At 37.9% G+C, this 24496-nt stretch overlaps 2 protein-coding genes across 3 annotated transcripts in view; one reads left to right on the top strand and one right to left on the bottom strand.

Moving 5' to 3' along the window:
* Positions 1-23947, bottom strand: part of ZCWPW2 (zinc finger CW-type and PWWP domain containing 2) — a 138044-nt gene extending 114097 nt beyond the window's left edge. The window contains exon 1 of the mRNA XM_065932910.1: positions 23862-23947. The gene's annotated coding sequence lies outside the window, so the exon portion shown is untranslated. The remainder of the gene's footprint in view (positions 1-23861) is intronic.
* Positions 23948-24115: 168 nt separating this feature from the next.
* AZI2 (5-azacytidine induced 2) overlaps positions 24116-24496 on the top strand; it is a 33503-nt gene continuing 33122 nt past the window's right edge. The window contains exon 1 of one of the 2 annotated variants that reach the window (XM_065932907.1): positions 24116-24492. The gene's annotated coding sequence lies outside the window, so the exon portion shown is untranslated. The remainder of the gene's footprint in view (positions 24493-24496) is intronic. The other variant, XM_065932909.1, reaches the window with a different exon arrangement.

Below are 24496 nucleotides of genomic sequence, written 5' to 3'. Positions count from 1 at the left end.
GAAATAAACCATATTAGAAACATAACTACAAACTGTAGAAAAATTTAAAAGTTCCTAGAGGATATCTTGTACATATCTAAGATAAAAGAAAAGTTTAAAAGTCAGATAGAAAGAGTGTAAAAAAAGAACAATCTATGTTAATCTCACTTAGGAAAGTAGATTTTAAATATCCGAGCTAAAGCATATGAGATCTGAAAAGTAAGTCAGATGTATTAGAATATTAAGAGAAAAAGGGATCATGGCTGAATAGGCAGAGAAAAGTCATACTTAATCAGTCCAACACTGGTCCCCTCCAACCTGACTTCCCTCACATGTGGCATCATACAAAGCTCCATGGAAATTGGCTATAGCCCAGAGCCCAAAACAATCAATACTGATCAACCACAACATGTGGACACCAGTGCCACCTTGAACCCCTTCATGCCAGGGAAAGGGATGCTGCTGACCCAATCTGTATACTGGTGTGGCCGACTGTGAATTAAGCATGGTGACCCTACTGCTAACTTGCAGCATCTCAGAACTGTAACCACTTGTCTTAGATTTCCCAACAACTCTCAATGCCATGCTGTCAGGACGGTGCTAGAATCAAAGTTCCGCCACATTTTATTACTACTGTATCCTGGTCTCTGATCAAGCCAGGGCAGATCATATGTTTCTTTAATTATTCATCAGAAGCTCCCAGTTCAATGGTCAAAGGCTCTATAATGATGTTGCCCTATGGACTGAATAGATTGTGCTATATTCTGCTTCAGAGTGAAATGAGGCAAGGGAGGCTCACCATTAAGTTACTGACTCCATCCTTGTGAGGGCTCTCTAGTAATACTGACCCAGGAGTCTGACACGTGGGCTGCTGGGCTACTCACACTGTTTGCATGACACGCCACATTACAGATTAAAGAAGGAAAACCATTATGATCATATTTACCTCCCCCAAACAAGTGAGAAACTCAACATCCATTCACGATTTTTACAGCAAAAAATAAAGTTTAATCCCAACCCAGCATCATTTACTAAAACAAATTCTGGGCTGACGAAACAGTAAGGTAAAAAGTATCAAACATATACAGAATTGAAATAAGAATGCATTTGTATGCAGAACACAAAAAAGTCATAAAAGAAAGAGTTTTGAAAATGCAGAGATTAAATGTTCTGTGCAAATAAAACTTAAAAAAAATTAAAACCATAAAATAAGTTGAAAAGCAAGAAAAAGACAAGGTTGAATATTTTCAATACACAGACACAGGGATTAATATTCAGATTGTACTTGGTAGAAGAGCTTCGTGAAAGCAGGGAAGCCTCAAGATTGCTTTTCTGTTTATATTAATTTTAAAACTTTGTAATAAGACTAAATTAATTTGATATCCTAGTAAAAAAGTCTGAGTGTCAGGATCTAACAACATAAAAAGCCCAAAACAGATTTGTGATTTCTGATATATGATTACAAATTATATGACCATATATAGTATATAGTGCATTCTACAAGCAAAGAGGGGGAAAAGAGAAAAGAAGACTGCAATTGGATCTAATAATAAATATGAAACTTGAGATAATCCACATTCAATTATATTCTACCAAGACCAAAGTATAAAAAATAAAACTCAAATATGACTCGAGAGAGAGAATAATGGCTAAGATTTGTATATGGCAATGTTGTATTAGTCACTCAGTCGAGTCCTACCCTGTGTGACCCCATGAACTGTAGCCCGATGGACCGTAGCCTGCCAGGCTCCTCTATTCATTGAATTCCCCAGGCAAGAATACTGGAATAGGTTGACATTTCCTTCTCCAGAGGATCTCTCCAACCCAGGGATCAAATACAGGTCTCCCACATTGTGGGGAAATTCTTTACAGTCTGAGCCACCAGGAAATCCCTTAAGATTTGTACACTGTATCTCAAAGGTTACGGGAGAGTCCATCCACCTCACCATGTAGTTTGTGTATACTGTGACATGTAGCATGTAGGTTTTCCCAGATGGAAAAAGTACCGAATTTTTAGACTAGTAACTACAAAATTATAGTACACCCATAAAATGGCTCACTGTTTATTATTATTTATACCAATTTTCAAATCCAGTTTTAAAATTAAGCAGAGTCATATTTTTATAAGGTATGCAAAATGTTCTTCCCTCATTAGAGAAAGTCTGAACTGGAGACTTTTTGTCCTTGAACTTTTAGAAAAGCAGCAGTGAGATACTTTTGTTTGAGCTCAAATGAGAGACTTTTAATGAAGATTTTAGAATTGAAGAGCTAGACTTTCAGGATTCATCTGAATGTTTAGAAATCCTGACTAAAATTCATTCCCAAACCAGTGCATTTGGTATTAATGGATATCTCTTTTCTTTTAGTAGAATTTTTCTTTAATATAAAATGAAAATAAAATCTTAATAGGTTAAAACAAGCCAAATGCCCACCCTACACACATAAATACCTTAGAGTCAACTAAATCCAGAACTAAACCTAAACTGTGCAAGTTTTCAGTGGAATCATTAAGTCACACAATCCCAACAAAAGTCAACTACAGACATGCATGGTGAGCCGTCTACATGCTGAGCCCTCTGAGGAACGCACCCCAAGAAGCAGCAGCCTGTGCACTGTGCTATGGTGAGGACCTGCATACCTTATTTGCTCATATAGTGCAACATTTCAATAGAATACGTTAACTACTAGGTGATGATGCTCTGGTACTATTCATATAGCATTTCTTATCTTAAATGATGTGAGTTTTCCCAAAGAGAAGCTTTGGTTCTGCTTTAGAAGTCTCATCTAAATTAAACACCTTATTAAATATTAACACAGAGGGAGGTGACACAGAACACAATACAGACAGTCAAGTCACCTCTTTGTATATTCCTATAACTTTCTCCTTCAAGGTATTTACACTGCAAAGCTTAGCCTGTATTAATATTTCAGTGGTAAAATTTTTGGTGATCAGAACCTTGGCAAAACTCAAATTCAAAAATTGTTAACAAATATTTCTAGTGACAAGACTATGGAATTATTACAAATTTATTACTATGAGGGAAAGCAATCATCTTTAAAAAATGCCTCAGTCACTGCTACTCAATATAGAAGGATAAACTCCATAATAAGCCATAATCTCTGTCCTCTGAAATTTCCCTAATATCATTCATTAGAAGAGGATTTAAAGTTGTAAGAGACTTTATAGCTACATTCAGCTTTCCTTTGAAATACTCAGTATCTTAAACACTATATGTACTTTTTTCTCTTAGTAAACTTGATACCAGCTTCAGAGTTTGTGGAAATGGAAAAAAAGAAGAATCATTTATTATCATTCTAGAAATGATTTTTTGGTAGAATAGCAAGTAATCAAATAAAAAACAGGATAGGCACTACTAGGGCCTAAACTGCGCCGCCCACACCCCCCACCCCAATTTATATGCCGAAGTCCTAAACTTCAGTATCTCAGAATAAAACTATATTTAGAGACAAGGTCCTTAAAGAGGTAATTAAATTAAAAAGAATTCATCAGGGTGAGTCTTAATCCAGTCTGACTGGTGTCCCCCTCAGAAGAGGAAATCTGGACACAGACAAGCACAGAGGGGAGACCGTGTGAAGACACAGGGAGGAGACAAAGGTCTGGAAGCCAAGGAACAGAACCTGAGCGCCAGGACCTCAGAAGGAGCGAACCCTGTGACACCTTGGCTTCAGACCTCTGGCCTCCAGAACTGTGAGAAAACACGTTTCTGTTGTTTAAGGCATTGTCTTTAGTACTTTGTCATGACAGACCCAGAAACATATACAGCCACTCCTGTCTTTCCAAAACTGAAGGAGTTTTTTGTTCCCTTTTCCTGTAAGCCTCAGCCATCACTCCTCAGTAGAAAAGGGTGGTGGTCTGGCCCTGCTCCTCCAGCTTCTCAGCAGCTGCTTTCTCACTGTGGCAGTGAGGCTTAAACAGACGTGTGTTAAGGAGGACTTTCCCAAACGCCTTTAAAGATAAACCCGCAACATATTTCCTGCCCTTCCCAACATGTGAGGCTGAAAAGGAAATACAGCTATCTCGTTAAAACCAGAAACCGTCTTTGCACGAGGGCCATCATCTGAGTGGTAACTGAACAAAAGCCTGGGCTGGAGAAGTACTTGAGAGGGGACTGCAGGCACCAGAACTGTGACACTGGAAATCTTCTTGTAGTTTAGTTGAAGAAGGAATTCATAGGGCCTGGACTCCATCTCAGGCCTGTCCGTGCTGATTGTGCTCGGCCACCTCTCCAGTGGACTCTGAACTCTCTGCTTAGTGCCTGTGGGAACGATAATGGAAGGATAACACCCCCTCCGGACAGGGGAACCTTGAAGCTCATACTCAGGTTACTCATCACCTAAGAGAAAACAAACACTAATCACCCCTGCCTCCGGACAGTATCTATCAGAATGCAAGCACAGACTTATCGGTTATTAACTGGTTGGAATGTAACCACGGGCTTATTGATTATTAACTGTTTGAACACATAACACGTAAATGATGGGGTTATTGTGATTGTATTCACCCTTCCTTTGTAAGCATCAAGGGATTGGGGTGGTGGGTTTGGACATGTACACATGGGGTATAAAGATTTTCACAAATGCTGGTTGGGGTCATTGGCTAAGAGGAGACTCTGCCTTGGGCCCGCCGGTGTAATAAACTGCACTCCACTATCTGTATTGTCCTTCTGAGTGAGTTTGTTTCCCGGAAAGCGTGGCTATAACATAGTCATCTCGTGGCTTCTTCATCCCTTTCTAGATAGAGCTTACACTTTCTTTGGCTTCAACACAGAGCTCAGACTGGCCTGCCCTGATATCTATCACATGACTCTAGATTTTGGTTTTTCATCCCACTGGCAGCTTTTCCTGTCTTTTCACAAGGAGCGCTCCATCACTGCAAACCTGCTCTGAAGGAGTCTCCTGGAATTGCAGACAGCTCTAGAAGTCCTTTCAGCATTTACTTCTGCTCAAGTGAAAACCAGAGAACTTAGCTCTGCAAATGTTGCAGCCTTCTATAGTGCAGTACACCTGCGGCTTGTAAAACTCAACATCTTTACTTCCAGAAATAGTCTTCCGAAAGCTGCCATTCCATCCCCATCCTCAGTAACGCTCCCGCGGTGTGACGTGTACACTAGGCTATGCCCCGGCCCATATCCAGGCCCTCCCTCCTCAACCGCCGTATCTAGGATAAGGTCTCCCGTAGTTCTCCATCAGACTACTTTTTTGGTTTTGCTTTTAACCAAGAAGCAGCACACAGCAAAGCTCCAAAAGTCCAAGAAGGGGCAGAATACGTGGCTGCGGGGCAGGTAAAATGGCACTGCAAGGTGCTAAAGAGCGTTTAGTACATAAGTACATTCTAAACACTTGACAGGACATACATACACACAGAGATTAAACATACAGTTTGTCTCCCCCTCCTCAGTTTCTATTTCTCAGAGTTTTTCTTTGCTCCTGGGAACTTTAGCAGATAGCTAACAATGCAGAGCTGGAGGAGCTGAGAACACTCCTTGTAGAAGAAAAAAACATGGAGGTGTTGTAAGATGGTATTTGAAAGATTACAGAAGAGAGGGAATGAAGTAAGGAAGTGATTGGTCAAGTTAAAAAAAAAAGGTGTAAATGTTTTTGTGTCTCCTGGGTATGTGCTTGGAGTGGAATAGCTTGGTCATTGTTGTTCATTCGCCAAGAAGTGTCCAACTCTCTGGGACCCAATGAACTGCAGCATGCCAGGCCTCCCTGTCCTTCACTATCACCCTGAGTTTGCTCAAATTCAAGTCCATTGAGTCAGTGATGCCATCCAACCATCGTATCCTTTGTTGCCCCCTTCTCCTCTTGTTCTCGGTCTTTACCGGCATCAGGGTCTTTTCCAGTGAATCAGCTCTTCGCATCAGGTGACGAAAGGACTGGAGCTTCAGCTTCAGCGCCAGTCCTTCTAATGAATATTCAGGGTTGATCTCCTTTAGCATTGATTGGTTTGATCTCCTTGATGCCCAAGGGACCCTCAAGAGTCTTCTCCAGCACCACAATTCAAAGCATCAATTCTTGGGCACTCAGCCTTCCTTATGGTCCAACTCTCACATCCATACATGACTACTGGAAAAACCAGGGCTTTGACTATACAGGCCTCTGTCAGTACAGTGATATCTCTGCTTTTTAATACTCTGTCTAGGTTTTTCATAGCTTTTCTTCCAAGAAGCAAGCATCTTTTAATTTCAAGGCTGCAGTCACTGTCCACGGTGATTTTGGAGCCCCCTAAAATATGTCAGTTTCTACTTTTTCCCTATCTGTTTGCCATGAAGTGATGGGACCAGATGCCATGATCTTAGTTTTCTGAATGTCGAGTTTTAAGCCAGCTTTTTCCACTCTCTTTCACTGTCATCAAGAGGCTCTTTAGTTCCTCGTCACTTTCTGCCATTAAAGTAGTATTATTTGCATATCTGAGGTTGTTGATATTTCTCTTGGCAATCTTGATTCCAGCTTGTGATTCATCCAGTCCAGCATTTTGCATGATGTACTCTGCACAAAAGTTAAATAAGCAGGGTGACAATATACAGCCTTGATGTACTCCATTCCCAATTTTGAACCAGTCTGTTGTTCCATGTCCAGTTCTAACTGTTGCTTCCTGACCTGCATACAGGTTTTGCAGGAGGCAGGAAAGGCAGCTGGATATTCTCATCTCTTTAAGAATTTTCCAGTTTGTTGTGATCCACAGTCAAAGGCTTTAGCACAATCAGTGAAGCAGTAGATGTTTTTCTGGAATTCCTTGCTTTCTCTATGATCCAGTGAATGTTGGCAATTTGATCTCTGGTTCCTCTACCTTTTCTAAATCCAGCTTGTACATCTGTAAATTCTTGATTCATGTAATGCTGAAGTCTAGCTTGATAGATTTTGAGCATACCCTTGCTAGCATGTGAAATGAGTGCAATTGTACGGTAATTTGAACATTCTTTGGCATTGCCTTTCTTAGGGATTGGAATGAAAACTGACCTTTTCCAGCCCTGTGGCCGCTGCTTAGTTTTGCAGATTTGCTGACATATTGAGTGAAGCACTTTCACAGCCTGGTCATAGGCTGACTCTATGTTGAACATTCTGAGGAGCTGTCCAAGTATCTTCTTGAGGGGCTGCACCATTTCACATTCCCTGCAATGATTGTACAAGGGTTCCCACTTCACATCCTCACCAACACTTGCTATCTGTCTTTTTTATTACAGCCATCCTAGAAGGTGAGAAGTGTTTTCTCATTTCAGTTTTGATTTGTTTTTCTTATAGCTAATGTTGAATATCTACATGTGTCTTTTGGCCATTGATGTATCACCTTTAGAGAAATGTCCTCTGCCAATGTTTAAAATTGGGTTACTTGCTTTTTATTATTAATTTTTAAGATATATTTTAGATACAAGACCATTATATCTTTTCAAAAATATTTGAAAATATTTTCTCTCATTCTGTGTGTTGTCTTCACATTCTTGATAGCAGCACAAGAGTTTTTAAATTTGATGAAGTCATTTTTTCTGTTTTTTCCTTTGTTACCTATGATTTTGAAGTCAACATAAGGTTTTTCCCAAGTCAAAGTCAGGAAAATTTACTCCTGTGTTTTCTTCTAAGATTTAATAGTTTTAGGTTTTATACTTAAGCCCTATGATCCATTTTAATTTAATCTTCTAAAATATTGCAAAGACATTCAACTTGATTCTTTGCATGTGGCTATCCAGCTGCCCCAGTATAACATTTGTTGAAGACTGTTTTCCCATTAAACTATCTTGGCATCCTTGTTGAAAATCAGTTAACTCTAACTCTAAGGGTTTATTTCTGGACACATCATTCTATTCCACTGATGTATTACATTTTTATGGTACTAAGATAAGAATATACCATGAGAGTACCATATGAATGGAAGAATGCATCATGGAATAGAACTGTCTTGATTACTATAATTTTCTAGTAAGTTTTGAAACTGGAAGTGTGAGTCCTCCACCTTTGTTCTTTTTCAAGATTGTTTGGTTCTTCTGAGTCTCTTCAACTTCCATATGAAGTGTGGAAGCTTCCCAATTTCTACAAAGAAGTCAATGGAAGGTTTGACAGGGACTGCATTGTATCTATAGATCAACTGAGGGAGTATTGTCATCTTAACAATATCAAGTATTCCACTCCATGAATATGAGAAATCTTTCCATTTATTTAGGTCTTCCTCAACAATGTTTTATAATTTGCAGAATATAAGCTCTGCACTTCTTATAGAAATTATTCCTAAGTATTATATTCTTTTCATACTATCGTAAATATAATTTTCTTAATTTCACATTTGGATTGCAGATTGCTAGTGTACAGATACGTGCTTATATATTGCTCCTCTATCTGACAACCCTGTTGAACTGGCTTATTAGTTCTAATAGTTTTTTACTGGACTCCCTAGGATTTTCTATTTACCAAATCATCTACACACATAGAAAATTCTACCTTTCTCTTTACAATCTGGATGCTTTTAATTTCATTTTCTTGCCTAACTTCCCTGGTTAGAACCTTGACTATAATGTTAGAACTGGGAAGAGTGAGCATCTTGCTTTGTTCCTTATTCAGGGGAAACATCCATTCTTTCATCATAAAGTATAGTGTTGTCTATGAGTTTTGTGCAGATGCCCTTTCTGATTGAGAAAGTTTCTTTCTATTATGAGTTTGTTGAAATTTGTTTTTAAATCAGGAAAATGTGTTGGATTTTGTTAAATGCTTTTCCTGCATCTATTGGATGAGATGGTTGGATGGCATCACCAACTCAATGGACATGGGTTGGGGTAGACTCCAGCAGTTGGTGATGGACACGGAGGCCTGGCGTGCTGCGGTTCATGGGGTTGCAAAGAGTCGGACATGACTGAGCGATTGAACTGAACTGACTGAGACAATCATGTGGTTTTCTTTTACTGATATGGTATACTATACTAATTAATTTTCAGATGTTAAACTAACTTTAAATTCCTGAGACAAATTTCTTTAATCATCACGTATAGTATTTTTTATATGTTTATGGATTTGATTTGCTAGTATTTTGTGAAGGATTTTTGTCTCTACATTTATAAGAAATAATGGTCTATTCTTTTCATGTCTGATTTTGGTATCAGAGTAGATGGATTTGATTTTAAATTCTGTGATTACAAACCTTAAAAGGATACTCAATACTTCTCCATAATTCTACCATAGTTCCCTGTAAGTATACTTTCCTGTTCATCTAGACAATTTCTCTATTGAAAACATACTCTTTTGCCTCCCCACCTTAGCTAATGAACCTAATTAGGAAGTATTTCCATGAATTCAATTATTGTTTTCATCTAGGATCAATCACAAGTACATAAACAAACATACACAAAGACTTAAGCTTAGCTCACAGGCTAGGTTAATGTGAAGATATATCAGAACAAACCTATTGTCTCCAAATTTAAGCCTCTTGTGATGAAAATGGAACTGTTCATCTGCCTTAAATTATACTTCCCAAGTTGTATTTTTCAATATTCTGGATAATGTGATCACAATGTCAAGCTACCATGGAGTCTTCTGCTCTTATATGCAGAATATACTTGAAATATGTTTATCAAGTATTTTGTACAATTATAGAAACTTGACATTAAAGATACAAATTGTAAAACAGCTTTGACTAATAAAACATTACAGCGGACTAAATCTTACTAGTTGGTGATGGACAGGGAGGCCTAGCATGCTGCAGTCCATGGGGTCGCAGAGTTAGACACGACTGAGTGACTGAACTGAACTGAAACTTTACTAGTAATGTGGCTATTTAATGTTTGTGAGTTTTAACTTTAAATACGTAATGTCATAACCAATATATTGTTAGAATATATGTCTTGTTAATATGTTCATAAGATATGGTGAATAAGTTAACAGAAATAAGAAGATTAATATAAGAATACAACAAGATTAATACAAGATTAAAACAAGAATACAATACAATATGCAGTTTTAAAATACTTCTTTACAATTTTAGGTATGATTTAATTGGTATTTTAATTACTTATGGCCACTGATTAGTGTTACTAAATTTTAAATTATTATAAGTATTGTTCTGTAAGAACTGAATAGTCTCTATGTTCAAAACTATAGCTTTTTCTTAAATTCTTAAAATGAGACACCAATTATTTCAAAGTTTATAGTAGCAATAGCCTACTATTGTATAATGAACTGCAATAATTCGTAATTAACTTTTTAATATAAACTATTTTTGGTAAGTCAAAAAGAAAATGTGACACATAAAAAAGGCTCACAGCTTTTATCCTGACATGACTAAAGTAAAAGTTGCTGAATTCCAGAAAACAGAAAGCAGCACAAACATGTCAACAAAAGCATTTACTTGTAGTTTGACTAGATATATTATCGAAGAAAAAAATTTTAAAGAGACAGTTTTCTTGTATTTTCAAACACTGAGCATTCTAATAGGCAAACGAACTCTGAAAAATGAAATGGAAAAGTTGTAAAAAGATTCATATTACAGTAAGAGTCTAAAAGGTCTAGGAACTTCTCTGGTGGTCCAGTGGCTGACTCCACATTCCCAATGAAGGGGACCTGGATTCAATCCCTGATCAGGGTACTAGATCCCACATGCCACAACTAAAGAGTGTGCATGCTACAACAAAAAGACCTTGCATGATGCAACAAAGATTGAAGATCCTGCATGCCACAACTAAGACACAGCGAAGTCAAATAAAAAGTAAATATTTTTTTAAAAAAACATACTTAGAATATATTTGAAGTTGATACATTTACTTTTTTTTAAAAAAATGCAAATTATTAACAAATATATTAGAGTGTGTAGGGAATCACTGCAGATGGTAACTTCAGCCATGAAATTAAAAGATGCTTGCTCCTTGGAAGAAAAGCTATGACCAGCCTATACAGTACATTAAAAAGCAGAGACATCACTTTGACAACAAAGGTCCGTACAGTCTAAGCTATGGTTTTCCCAGTAGTCAAGTATGGATATGAGAGTTGAACCATAAAGAAGGCTGAGTGCTGAAGAACTGATGCTTTCAAACTGTGGTGCTAGAGACTCTTGAGAGTCCTTTGGACTGCAGAGAGATCAAACCAGTCAATCCTAAAGGAAATCAACCCTGAATATTCATTGGAAGGACTGATGCTGAAGCTGAAGCTTCAATACTTTGGCTATCTGATGTGAAGAGCTGACTCATTTAGAAAAGACCCTGATGCTGGGAAAGATTGAAGGTAGGAAGAGAAAGGAACAATAGAGGTCGAGATGGTTGGATGGCATCACTGATTCAATGGACATGAGTTTGAGCAAGCTGCAGGAGGTGGTGAAGGATGGGGTCACAAAGAGTCGGACACAACTGAGTGACTGAACGGCAACAAGGAAATCCCTGGTGGTCCTGGTTAGGACTTGGTGCTTTCACTGCCGTGGGCCCAAGTTTACAAAGATCCCACAAGCCATGTTGTGTGGGCAAAACACCAAAGAAAAAAAAAAAGAAAAAACAGTCATACCTTTGATGACTATTGAATTAAATGAGATTGATATATATTTTTTAAAGTGTGAATTTTATATATCCAAATAAAACATTACAAAGTTAAAAGAAATATTATAAATGCATAAGAAGCTGACTGAAACTACATTGTATCAGCTACAATTCATTTTGTTACAAGTGACAGCTTAAGCCAAAAAATTAAAATTAAAAAGGAAAGAAAAAAGAAAAAACTATTGGTTCATATGTCAAAAGAGAGAAGTATGTCTGACACGAGGTAAATTCAGAACTAAATCAACACAGCAAAATCAGCAGCATTTCTTTACACCAACAATGAACTACCTAAAAAGGAAATCAGGAAAACAATCTCATTTATAATAGCATGAAAAATAATAAAATACTTACAGATAAATCTAACCAAGTAGGTGAAAGATCGGTTAAATGAAAACTATAAAACCCTGATGCAGGGACTTCCCTGGTGGTCCAGTGGCTAAGATTCTGTGCTCCCAATGTAGCGGGCCCAGATATGATCCCTGGTCAGGGAACTAGATCCCACATGACACAACTAAAAGATGCTGGATGTTGAAATAAAGATCAAATATCCCAAGTGCCACAACTAAAAACCAAAACAGCTAAATAAAGAAATGAATAGAAAAAATTTTAAAAACCACTGGTGAAAAAACCTGAAGATGACACAAGTAAATGAAAAGATATTCAGTGTTCACGGATTGGAAGAATATTGTTAAAATGTCCATACTACGCAAAGTGAGCTACAGATTCAATGCAATCACTATCAAATCCCTATAGCATTTTTCACAAAAACAGGGGGGAAATTATAAAATTCCTATGGAACCAAAAAAGATACCAAATAGAGAAAGTAATCTTGAGAAAGAACAAGTTGAAGGCATCACAGTTTCTGATTTCAAAAATACATTACATGACAAAGCTACAGTAACCAAAGATTATGCTGTTTGATTGAAGAAATACATACAGGTCAACTGAACTGAACAGAACAGAGAAATAAATCCACAAATATATGGTCAACTAATCTTCAACAAGGGCCTCAAGAAGAGATAATGAGGAAAGGACAATCTCTTCAGAAAGTGAGGCTTGGAAACTCAATATCAATTATCTTACAAAATACAGAAAAATTAACTCAAAATGGATTAAAGGCTTAAAATGTAACACCTGATACTAGAAGGGAACAGGGGGGAAGCTTCATGACACTGGTCTTGGGGATGATTTCATGGATATGATACCAAAAACACAGGCAATAAAAGCAAAAACAGACGAGTAGAAATGCATTAAATTAAAAAGCTCTGCATAGCAAAGCAAACAGCAGAGTGAAAAGGCAACCTGAAGAAGAGAAAATATTCATAAACCATATCTGATAAGGGGTTAATATCCAAAATATATAAGGAATTCCTAAAACTCAAAAGAAAAAAAACTAAATAATCTAATCAAGAAATGGGCAAAGGACCAAATAGACATTTTTTCAAAGACGACATACAAACAGCCAGTAAGGGTATGAAAAAATGCTCAATGTCATTAACCATCAGGGAAATGCAAACCAAGCGCTGACAAGGATAGAGGAAAAGGTTATCCTTGTACACTATCAGTGGACATGTACATTGGTCTAGCCATTGTGGAAAACAATATGAAGGTTCTTCAAAAACTTAAACACAGAATTATGATATGATCCAACAATCCCACTTCTAGATATATATCCAAAGGAAATAAAAACATTGAGGTATCTGCACTCCCATGTTCATTGCAGCATTATTCACAATAACCAAGAAATAGAAAACAACCTAGGTGTCTATTGATGGATGAATTGATAAAGAAATGGTTATATACATATGTATATATAAATTATTATTCAGCCTTAAAGAAGAGGAAATCCTGTCTTATGTGACAACATAGGTGAACCTAGAAAGGCACTGGGCTGAATGAAATAAGTCAGGTATAGCAAGAAAAATACCATATGATCGTGCTTAGTCTGAAAAAAGTCAAACTCAGAAGCCGAGAGAACTGTGGTTACCAGAGGTGGGGGTGGGGAGAGGAAACGCGGTTATCTTCCTCAAAGGGCACCAAGTTTCAGTTATGCAGGATGACTGAGTTCAGAGACCTACAGCACAGGGTGGTGACTACAGCCAATAATACTGTTGCTGAAATCTGATAAGACAGTAAACCTTTTTCCAAAAAAACAAAGACAGAACCACTGTTCACAATCTCCAAATACCAGATAGAAGCTAAATGTTTTTTTTAATTTACAGAGAATTCTTTTGTCTTTTTAATCCTCCTATATTTTAATTTTACTTTTATTAAATTATAGTTGATTCACAGTATTAGTTTCAAGTGTACAACACAGTGATTTAATATTTTTATATACTCCACTTCAAGTTATTATAAAATATTGGCTATATTCCCAGTGCTATGCAATATATCCTTTCAGCTTATTTATTTTATAAATAGCAGTTTGTACCTGTTAATTTAATATGCCTATCTTGCTCCTCCCCGATCCTTCTCCCCACTGGTAACCACCAGTTTGTTCTCTGTATCTGTGAGTTTGCTTCTGTTTTGTTATATTAATTCGTTTTATATTTTTTAGATTCTGCATGTAAATGATAATATAAAATATCTGTCTTTTAAGAGAGTAAATCTTAAATGTTCTCACCACACACAACAACTATGGGAGATGATGCATATGTTGATAAATGTGACTGTAGTAATCATTTCACAATGTATTAATATATGTACATCAAGAACATCATTATACATTTTAAATACATACAATTCTTATAAAAATAAATAAATTCAGGATTAACCAATTTCATCAGGATTTGTTTTCCTTTAGTCTCTCTACTTTGCCTGCTTCTGCCTTAGGTTAAGCATTAGGTTCCATGTGAAGGAAGATGGCAGCAAGTTCAAAGCCAGTGTGAGAGCATGTGTGTCTTCCCCAGAAGTCCACAAAAGCCTCATGGCATCACACTGATTCTAAGGGAGCATATGTCTCTCCCAGTGTCAGTGACCATAGCTGGTGAATATCATGTGCTAATTTTCAGGCAGAGGTCATGTATGTACCACTGGAGCAAGGGGTAGATACGGCTCTGGACAAAATACAGTGAAGGAAGAGGATTTGCAGAGGTAAACTAGGTAGAAGACAAAAAGAAAAGAAGACAAAAAGGTATCCATACAATATTTGAAAATATATACACTAGAGACAAAAACTGCAAGAAAATACAGAAAATAAAAATATTGTGGTAATAAGAATATGAACTGTTTTTTCCTCTATCTTCCAAACATTTTTAATGGAAGTTTTAAAATTATAGTTTCATGTAACTATACAGGTCAATCCTCATTACTTGCAGATACCATATTTGCAATTCTGTCTACTCACTATAAACCATTTGTAACTTCTGATATCAGTCTTTGCTGGGCTTTTGCAAGGTTTAACACTGACTTCTTGCTTCAACTCTCATACTGTAAACAAGTATCCATTTAGTGGTCTATTCAGGGCTAACATAAATGTAAAAGGACAAAATTAACACTTAAAAGTTATTTCTCAAAGACATTTTAGCAATGTAACAGTATCTATTCTTGAGATAAACATTTTTTTAAAAAACATATTTGGTATCAGATAGACATATAACAAAATGGTAACTAAAGAAAATTTTGAATAATACTAATTTATCAGGTTTAATACTATTTTTCTGTATATTTTGTCCATAATAACCAACTTTCAATTAAAATCAGTTATTGAAAACTCTGAATTTTTAAAATATGAAAACAAGTTTCCAAATAAACCACTAAACAGTATATTTCAATAAAAATGATTTATTTAAGTGTCTCTTTATTTAAATAGTTGTGTACCTAAATCTTAGTTTTTGCTAAGTTGTAACTTCTTGTTGCAAAGATTAAATTGTAAAAATGTTTTATAGACTTGCAAATTTTAGAATTATAAAGATATATCAGGTAATATGACCAAAATGGCTAATTTTATTTTAAATATTAATTTTTTTGGTTCCACCATGGTCATGCGGGATCTTAGTTCCCTGATCTGGGATCAAACCCATGCCTCTGGCAGTGAACATGTGGAGTCCCAAACACTGGACCACCAGGGAATTCCCCAAAATAGCTAATTTTAGAGTAACCTTAGAAAATGAAGATAATAAAGAGTTCAATAATTTTAATCCTTAGGAATGTAATTATGATGTATGTAAGAAGTGTCAAGCAATATTCTGAGTTCAAGAAAATTCCCCTTAACCTACAAAAACAAATTCCTTTGGGGAAAAAAAATTTGGTTTTATTTAAATATAGCAATATGGACAATATTTCAAACTACGTATTAATTTGTTCCTTCACTCATTCAATTTTTTTTTAAACCAGATATTTACTGTGTACATGTCACATGTTGCACAAAAGTTCTAGATGCTAGGGGAACACCAGTGAATCAAAACAGATACAGCATACATGAGTTAACATGCCAGTAAGAGGGGACAAAGAGAGTATATAGAAGCAAACCAATAAATAAATGTCAGATAATAAGTGCTAAAGAGCAACATAGGATGATATGATAGCGATATCTATTATGTTGGAGGAGGTAATTTCTTGGAGGAAATTACAGTCAGGCATATTGGTAACACTACAAATTCAGACTCCAGTCTCAGATGAGCCCTCAGTACACCTTTAAGGCTATCCATTTTATGTATTATTTCCTTCCTCTTGCAATTCTCTAGCGATTATTCTAAACTTTTCTCAATCTCAGACCGACCTCTTCATTCTCAAAAGATGAACTTTCCTCTTACTTTACAAGGATTATTTTTTGCCATTTCTCACCTCAATACCTAAAAGCTTATCCAAAACTGCTCTCTTACTTCCTTGCTGCCATTTCAGACCTCAATTCTATTTTCTTCTAAAATACTTCTTGAGGATTTGCTATGAGCCAGTCATAATGCTAAAGGAAAAACAAGATTCTTCTCCTCAAGTAACATTAAGTACTATCATGAAACCAATACAGAATGATTTGGAAGCATACAGGGCACACCTAAGACTTTCAGGTAGGCGGCATCAGGATACTGCAAAGAGGTGATTTTAAGCCAATCTGAAAAATTATTAAGTAGAGTCAGGCCACTACTATGTGCCCCTAGGAGTCTCTACCTTTCTCCACGTCACTTAACACACTGTATTACAGTTTATTAAATGAAGGGCTCTACAAGACAAGGAAAATCCTGTGGCAAGTCATTCTATCTTGTGAACCACTGTATCCCTAGCATTTAATGGAATAGTTACCAAACAGAAGCACTGAAAGAATATTTATATTATAAAATAAAGAAAATAGTATGAACTTTAGAGTTAGGTCTGTCCTTGACAGTACTGATATTCAAATTATTTAAAAATCAGGATGGCTGTGTGTATCTGCTGAATGTCATTTGTAGCTCTGGATTTACATTCTGACTCCATTTTGTATGAGATTTTTAAATTAAGACAAGTCAGTTAAATAATTTGACTATCATTTTATCATTTGTACATGCTGATAATAATAATACGGAATTCAAAGGATGGTTTTAATGATGAAATGAAACAGCATATGAAAAAACACATTTCAAAGTTAGTACATTAAATATAATAAATGCTTGACTTTCTTTCTAGACTGCTTTTAAATGAGTAATATTTATAGTTAGATAAGAAAATTAAAATATGCAGAAACTAATGCAGAATGAGAGCACTCTATTTTGTCTTTTGTTCATGATTTTTCTCAAGCACTCAACTTAATAAACGATTGTTTAGTCTGCATACAGACTTTAAAATGCCAGGCTTCCCTCATAGCTCAGTCGGTAAAGAATCTGCCTGCAATGTAGGAGACCTGGGTTCAATTCCTGGGTCAGGAAGATCCCCTGGAGAAGGAAATGGCAACCCACTCCAGTATTCCTGCCTGGAGAATTCCATGGACAGAGGAGCCCAGCAGGCTAGGGTCCATGGAGTTGCAAAAGTCAGACACAACTTAGTGACTAAACCACCACCAGACTTTAAAATATATTTAATCTTAATCTTCTCTCCAATGTAAATTGGAATTTACAGGAATTCCACTTGGAATTCCAATTGGAAATTGGAATTCTCCAGGCCAGAAAACTGGAGTGGGTAGCCTTTTCCTTCTCCAAGGGATCTTCCCAACCCAGGGATCGAACCCAGGTCTCCCACACTGCAGGTGGATTCTTTACCAGCAGAGCCACAAGGGAAGCCCAGGGTTCTAGCCAGTAACTGTATAAACAATGTTTCAAACATCACTATGCAAATACTAAGAAATCCATCAATAAAGAGTTTTTAAGTGAGAATGTAGAGTTAAATTTAACTTGCATAATGCAAAACTAAGAATGCGCTTCTACACATACCACATCTGAAACTGCAAAGCAAGCATGAAATACTGAGAACAGGGATAAGTTGGAATTCTCATTCTGGAAACAAACAAAGGTTTTCCCCACTTTCTCTAGTTTTCTTTTCAATTTCTTTGGAGAGGGTCCTCTCCTTTGTCCTGAGAGGAAAGCCTGGACAGATTGTTTTTCTGCATGATGAAACAGGAAGGATACGGAAGCAAAGAAGCTTCACGAAAGACTTCCAAAAATGTCACATTTATCCTCTGTCTTTCATTTAGGGCCTTCAGAGAATCATCACGATCTTTCAGGGAGGACTGATTCCTATTTCCACTGCAGTCTTTTGTCCAGTATATTCTGTGCTAAAGCTTCCTGGGCTCCACTTCAATTCATGACAGATTCAAACCAAGTTTCTCAGAATATTTGTTGAAATTTTTTGTCCTCTGATGTCTCCCCAACTCTTTCTGTTATGTGTGTAGTTTTTACTCTTTAATTCTAATCTTAATGGAAAGAAAAGATATAAATAAGTCAATCTGCAATCTCAAACGGAACTCAACAATTTGCTTTCTTAACAACATATTCTGAACATTTCCCCGTATAATTAAATGTCTACACTATTTAAGCATAAGCATGATTTTAGTTTTGAAGTTAAACCTATACTTTACTTACTCTTCAATTATGAATGCAGACAATTCTAATGAAATTCAAAGACCACAGTATTCAATATTGGAGTCACTAGACAACGATTTTTTAAATATTTTATTAGCGACTGATTTAGAGAACTTTACCTATTTTTTTGTTTTGTTGCCTATGTTTTTGGTGTCACATCCAAGAAACTGCCAAATCTAGTATCATGAAGCTCTTCCCTATTCTTCTTCTAAGAGTATTATAGTTTTAGCTGTTAAATTTAGGCCTTTGATCGATTTTGATTTAATTTTTATGGTGTCAGATAGGGTCCAACTTCATTATTTTGTATATGGATATTCAGTCTTTCCAAAAACATTTGTTGAAAAGACTACCCTATTCCCATTGGAGGGTCTTGGCATATCTGTTGGAAATCATTTGGCCACAGATGTGAGGATTTTTTTGTGCCCTTTATTCTATTCCACAGGGCTATATGTATGTCTTGATGCCAGTACCATAACGTTTTAATTCTACAGCTTTGTAATATGTTTTGAGGTCAGTAAATAGCTCTGTTCTTTCTCAAGACTGTTTTGGCTATTTAAGGTCCCTTGGGATTCCATATTAATTTTAAGAGGAATATTTTCCATTTTGGTTTTATTTCTGATAATAGCCATCCTAATAAGTATGATGCTAATAATTTTATTCCAATTGTCTATTTCCTTAATGTATTTTTTTTATTGCTAGTGAGGGAAGCATGTTAAATGGAAGGATCTTCCAGTATTGGGGGCATGTCTCCTAGTTCTGTCCAGTTTTGCTTTGTATGTTCTGAGGCTGATATCCATTATCTGAAGATACAGATTCCTCTTTTAAATGTCATTTCAGGACAAGTAAAAAGTAGAACCATAATTCTCAAATTAATGTTGAAGAATTTTTCTGGAGTTCCCATCTGAGAATTTTTTTTTTTTTTTTTTGAGAATTTTTAAATTTACAAAAAATGTCAAATGATGATCTAAGAAAGTAAACATTCTAAAATTATAATCAGGGTCAACTGAATGAAAAGTTTATAAAGGAGTAAAGATATCCAATCCAGGAGTAAAGATATTTCAGTGTCTGACTTGGCTGTGCTTACAGAAGTTGGTGGTAAAACAGGCTGGGCTAGATTACAAATGGACTTTTAAAACATGCAAAGGAGTCATTTCAGGAGTTTAAGAGGAGAAAAGTAATGGTAAGATTTACATTTTTAAAAGATCATTTAGCTATCCTATAAAGAATGACCTGGAAGCTAAAAAGAAAAAGAATTAAAATAAATTATTATAATAGACAGATGGGAAACCGTGGCACAGTAGAGACTATGAAACAGATCCAAAAGATTAGCTAAAGGGTAAAATCTACAAAATCAGTTGAACAGACTGACTATAGGATGAGAGGGAAGGAGCTATAAAAGTCAAAAGGAATAACATTTATAAACGACTCTCAAGAGAAAATGACAAAATATAAGTGAATAAAAAAAAAAACACTCATCATTTTGTTTTTGGACTTTTAATAATCAACTGACCATTCATAAAAAATTGAAAAATCTACAGTAGGAAACTGGGTTAATTTTGCAACTATTAAAAAAATCAGTGATTTCACTTTTATATCATGGATTGTGCAATGGGTTTGGAGATTTTTCCCTCTCTTTTGCTACATAATCTATTTGAAAAATCCAGTTTAATATCTTTCTATAGATCTTACTGACGCTTAACGTCTTCCTTTCTCTGTTGTTTATTTGGTACTTTTATAAATATATCTTTCCTCTGAAAAGCTCACTTTATCTTCCTGGTTTTCATAGTGCATATGTGCAAGTCACAAAACAGAATTCTTTCTTTCTCTCTTCGCATTTTAAACATTTATTTTCTTTATAGACACCTACAGAAACTGTCATGACAAAACTCAATGGGAGGGAATTTCTCATCATGTTAAATTTCTCATAGGTCTTGTCTATGTGACTGATTTCTCTGTGATAAATTAAAAAGTTACTTTGCCTGTTTCATCTCAATGCCTAAAACAATGACACACAGCATGCTCTGAATAAATATTTGTTAAGTATTGAATGGGCTTCTCTGGTGGCTCAGGTGATAAAGAACTTGCCTCCAAAAATTTGCCTGCAATGCAGAAGACGGGGTTCAATTCCTGGGTCAGGAAGATCCCCTGGAGAAGGAAACGGCTACTCACTCCAGTAGTCCTGCCTGGAGAATTCCATGGACAGAGGAGCCTGGAGGGCTACAGTCCATGGGGTCACTCTAGAGTCCATTAGAGTCGGATATGACTGAGCGACTAACACCAAGAACTGAATAAACTAATGAATTCATATCTCAGATAGTAAGAGTCTAAGTCTCAAGCTCCAGAGAAGGGTTGCTCTTACTTCATTTAATAAGTACAGAATTCCCCCTACTGGATCTTTTTTCCTTCTCTGTACAATCTACCAACCCCATCCTGGGGCCTCTGCTGCTATTTTCTGTTAGCTCTTCTCGTATTTCTTCTCCCTACTCCTTACATCAAAGACTTCCTAAGATTATTAAATTTTTCTTCACCTACATAGGTTTCTAAGAAAAAGTCACTGCATTTATAATTATGACATTCATGTGTTTTTTTTTTTAATGAAAGATGTCTGAAGCTAATCCCTCCTGACTATAAAGCACTTCAGGTCAAAACGTTATTATGAAGTACACATTGTCTGTTTAGGACAAGGCTAGCTGCTAGAGACAGAAGGATATATCTTTTTTTATAAATGGAATGTAATTGCCATAATAATTTGATATCTACTATCAACCCATTTATTTGAAAAGCACATGAACATGATCTTCTACAGTTAGGAAACTGATCTTGTTCCTTTTCTCCTTGAATTCATATTTTTGTATCACTTCCCCAACATAAGCTTATCCCAATACATTTCAGTGCTTGCCAATACTTTAGTCATATTTCCCTACATAAAACAGTATATTTAAAAATTCCTGAGAACACAAATTTAAGAACTGTCATCAGTATTGTTATATTAACTTACTAGAGCAGTACTTACCAAATGAGAAACAGTTCAAATTATGATTATAAAATATCCTAAGTCAGCTTTTATTGGAAATGCATCTCATTTAGAATTGGATAGCTCCTCCGCCCTCCAATTAAGTCATTCATTTCAGAATCGTATTATTTGTTGCTAAATAGAAACAGAGTTCAAGCTGATCCTAGTCTTACATTTTGTATTCTTCCATTCTAAATATAATAGTCACTCTTCCGAACCACTATGTACCAAAAATCACATAGGAGTATGCCATAAAATTATTCTTAATCAGCAGACAACTGTGTCCTTCTGTAACATTTTTGAAAACCACTGGAAATTACTATTCTTAGGAAACAATTAGCTATCCAGCTACTAGAATCATTTATTTTCTAAACAGATTTAGGTCAGATTAAAGGTACTACTACTTTAATTGTAGAGTAGGAGAGGGACAGTTACCGAAGAAGAAAGGGGAGAGGTGTCTGAGTTCAGGCACAGTCCGAGGCAGGTTAATTTTCGGGAAGAAACATGCAATTTAACAACCTGAAAATTAATACCCTTAAGCTATCATTTGGGCTTCCCTGGTGGCTCAGACGGTAAAGAATCTGCCTGCTATGCGGGAGACATGGGTTTGATCCCTGGGTTGGGAAGATCCCCTGGAGGAGGGCATGGCAACCCACTCCAGTATTCTTGTCTGGAGAATCCCCATGGACAGAGGAGCCTGGCGGGCTACAGTCCATGGGATCACAAAGAGTCAGACATGACTGAGTGACTAAGCACATAACCCCCTGGAAAGCCGCCATGTACTTTACAAAGTTAAGGGTCTGGGTTACATGATGCCCAGTCTGAGGACTACTGTTTCAGGGATACAGAGTCTCAGATACACACAGTGCAACAGAAGTCATGAACTGATTCTGAGGGGAGGTCTGGGGTGGGGGGTGGGTTTGCGGTTCAGAGTGAGTGATGAGGTATGGGAAGAAAGAGGGAAAACAGACTATGTAGGCCCAGACAACAGATTTTTTTCATTTTTGGTAGTATTTTTGATTCTGCTTTGTACCTTTGCCACTGAAACCATTCCCTTACCCTAAAGCTGTAGACACGAACTTGTGATGGATGTGGGGGATGGGAAGAAAAATGGTTTTAAGACAATACTGATGAAATGACACTGAAGCTGATATATGAAGAGACACTGCTATTTCAACTTACAGGTTCTGACATCTTAATTCCATTCTGCTAACACTGAAGAGCCACACATAGACAGCAGTCACAGAACACAGGGCAGAGACACAGTAAACATGATCCCTAGGATGGTATGATTTTAATAATACAAAATTTAAATCACTAACCCAAAATATGCTCTATATATTTTCCTTAAAAGATACATTCTCTTTCCTCTAACAGTATCTACTCTTCACAGCTTAGAAGTATATACCTCCCATTAAAAAAGAACAAAACACAACACTATTTTTTTTTTACTGTTTTAACACACTGCCTAATTAAACAAAAGATTTGAAGCAGCTCTAAAGATGCAAGATTGTTTAAAAACGAGAGAAGCAGGCTGAGCCACAGTCAGGAGTTGTGCCAGGGACCGTATTCTTTGCTCAGATATGGCTCTGAAATCCATTCTACTCCAGGGCAAACGGAACCTCACTGAAGCTAGTCCTCACTCCAGGACTTTCAAGGGCAACTCGTGATGGAGAACATCGTGACCTTGGCGAGATAACGGGAGGAGGTGGGAAAAGCTGGGGTAGACTCTCTTTGGATATCTGTTTTTATTTACCACAGCCTGTAAACAAGACCTTTGAAAAAGTGTCTTGTGTCAAGAGTGTTAAACTCAGTCCAAAATGGCCATTTTGTAACAAGTATATGTTTATAAACGTTTCGGAGGTAGCGTTTCCTAGGTATTCGATCTCTAAGTCATCAAGATTCCCTGCAGAAGGAAAAGGGCGACCCCCTCGAATATTCTTGCCTGGAAAATTCCACGAACAGAGGAGTCTGGTGGGCTACCATCCATGGGGTCGCAAAGACTCGGACACGACTAAGCGACAGAGCACATATGTCCATGTTCTACAAACAACCCTAGCGCAGCAGGGTACACCCCGAAGTTAACAGCTTCCTCACGATTATTAAGAGCCGCGTGCCCAACAATTAGGGTATCCGGAGCAACGCCCTGAAACCAGACGGGGTGTTAACGGCTCCTCAACAGGAGCGCACTGCCACAGGTTTCTCGTTCCCGGCCAGGGCGAGGCGAGCGCCCGAAAGAGCGTTTCCCTACGGAGCCAACACACGACACGACGCTCGGGGACCCCCACGCGGCCACTCAAGGAAACACACGACGCAGAATGCGGCCAGCGGCCCGACCGCGATCGCGGCAGCTAGTCTTACCCCACGGCGCCTCCGCTTCCCGCGTCGCCGCGCCCCGCCCGCCCCGCCGCAGAGGCTCACGGGACGCGCGGCCCGCGGTGCCCCGCCCACCTCGCCGCGGACGCTCACGGGACACGTAGAACACCGCCCCCTCCGACCCCGCCCCGGCACCGGCTTCGCGAACGCCCTCGGTGCTCCCTCCGGCCTGACTTCCGGTTTGCCCGCTCGGTCCTGGCTCTGAGCTGCGGACAACCGGAGGCCGCGTTTCCGGCGCACGCCGCCCGCCCTCCTGCCGGCCCTTTTGCGGCGCTTCCCCTGCGCGGCGCGCCGCCTGGGCGGGCGCTGAGGTAACCGGTCTTCTTCGGCAGCGACTCGGCCCTCGGCCTCGGCGCGGCCCTCCTTCCAGAGCCTCCGGGGCCGCAGCCCACTAGCCGGCCGTGCCGGCCCCGGCACCGCCGAGGCAGGAGAAATGGGAGTCCCTTCGCGGCGTCCCCGGGGCAGCTGCGTTCGCCAGGGAAGCTGCTGTGTCTTCGAGGAAACCGGAAGCCCGCGGTGACCCCTGGCGACCCGGTTTGTTTTCGGTCCGTTTCCAAACACTGGGGAATCGAAACTCGGCGGCCCTGGGGGCGGCCCCGCGGAGCCTGTGTTCTGGGTGA

This window comes from Muntiacus reevesi, chromosome 4, assembly GCF_963930625.1.
Source record: "Muntiacus reevesi chromosome 4, mMunRee1.1, whole genome shotgun sequence".
NCBI lineage: Eukaryota > Metazoa > Chordata > Mammalia > Artiodactyla > Cervidae > Muntiacus > Muntiacus reevesi.
This window is presented reverse-complemented; position numbering and strand designations above follow the sequence as displayed.